Source organism: Tursiops truncatus, chromosome 1, assembly GCF_011762595.2.
Source record: "Tursiops truncatus isolate mTurTru1 chromosome 1, mTurTru1.mat.Y, whole genome shotgun sequence".
Taxonomy (NCBI): domain Eukaryota; kingdom Metazoa; phylum Chordata; class Mammalia; order Artiodactyla; family Delphinidae; genus Tursiops; species Tursiops truncatus.
The window spans coordinates 39,111,327-39,112,934 of NC_047034.1; the positions used below are offsets into that span (position 1 = coordinate 39,111,327).

A 1,608-nucleotide genomic window follows, 5' to 3' on the forward strand; every position below is an offset into this window, starting at 1 on the left:
GGGTTATGTAACTAGGTATTTTCTGAAGGGTATTCAAGGTCATTGAGGATCCAGCCCTGCATTTCCCCTTAGGGCGGTGGGACTGAAACTCGGTTCTCTGGATGCTCTGATCAGTAAGAATCCCAGTCTAAGGAGGTGTGAGCTCAAGGTGGATGGAAGCCTCTCTTCTACGGTTCTGATAACATACCTCTGGCCCTATACTGTAGTGCCCCACTCAGCAAAACAAAAAGCCTACAGTTCACTAGACCCACAGACCTCAGAGAGCATTCAGTGGATACCTTTGTTACCCAACTACTCATGTCCTTGATTAAATTTCATTCATATGTACTGTACCTTCCCTGAGGTGAGCTCTGGTAGGAACAATCTTTTGCTTATAATAGTGCTATTTTAGTGCCGTTTACAGGTTAGTACCCTGTGTGGCTGCCCAGCTGGCTGCCTTATCATGTGGCCATTAGTTTTACCCCCCAAAGTTTATTCTCAATAGAGCGGCCAGGCTGACCTCTTAAAATCGAAGTCAGTCTTTACAACTCTTCATTTTATCAGAATGAAAGCCGAAGTCCTTATGGTGACCTTCTATCTGCCCCCCTCCCATCTCCCCAGCCTCATTCTCCCACCCTGGCATCCTTGCTAGTTCCTGAAGACACTCTTCTGCCTCATGATCTTTGCACCAGCCGTTACCCGCACAGAAAGCTCTTTACCAAAATAACCGTATTGTTAACTCCATACCCCTTTTAAGTCTTTGCTCAGTGGTGCATTTTCAAAAAGCCTTCTCATGCTCGCTTCGGCATGAGGATTAGCTTCTGCTCTCATATACTAAAATTGGAACGATACAGAGAAATTAACATGGCCCCTGCACAAGGATGACACTCAAATTCGTGAAGCGTTCCATAGTTTTACATAGAGACTGTCATACAGAATGAAACAAGTCAGAAAGAGAAAAACAAACATCGTATAATATTGCTTATTGTGGAATCCAGAAAAATGATACAGATGAACTTACTTGCAAAGCTGAAGTAGAGACACAGACATAGAGAATGAATTTGTGGATACCACGGCGGGATGGGGGGTGGGATGAACTGGGAGATTGGGATTGACGTATATACACTACTATGTATAAAATTGATAACTAATGAGTACCTACTGTATAGCACAGGGAACTCTGCTCAGTGCTCTGTGGTGACTTAAATGGAAGGAAATCTAAAAAGGAGGGGATACATGTATGCGTGTGACTGATTCACTTGCTGTACAGCGGAAATTAACAACATTGTAAAGCAACTGTACTCCAATAAAAATTTTTTAAAAAGTCATCAATAAATCCAAAGTCATCTTTAAAAAACAAAAAGGTTTCTCAAAGAGGTTGTAACATTACAACCCACTCCCAACCCTCCCTTCGGCACTTCCAATTTTCTTTACCAAACTCTATAATACCCACCCCCCAGCCCTGACAGGATCTATTGCCTTCTAACCAACACACAAAATTACTCAGTTTATCAAACACTCATGTAGCCCTTATTATTATTATAGCTCTTTAGAAAGAACTAATTTAAAACTTTGATTATATGCATTGATTATTTTCTGACTCCTTTCTCTAGCATATCAGTTCCATAA

At 41.5% G+C, this 1,608-nt stretch overlaps 1 non-coding gene across 1 annotated transcript; it reads left to right on the plus strand.

Moving 5' to 3' along the window:
• Positions 1–788: 788 nt before the first annotated feature.
• Positions 789–895, plus strand: LOC117309701 (U6 spliceosomal RNA). The gene has a single exon (XR_004524016.1). It is a non-coding gene; the product is annotated as a U6 spliceosomal RNA (small nuclear RNA).
• The last annotated feature ends 713 nt before the right edge of the window (positions 896–1,608 follow it).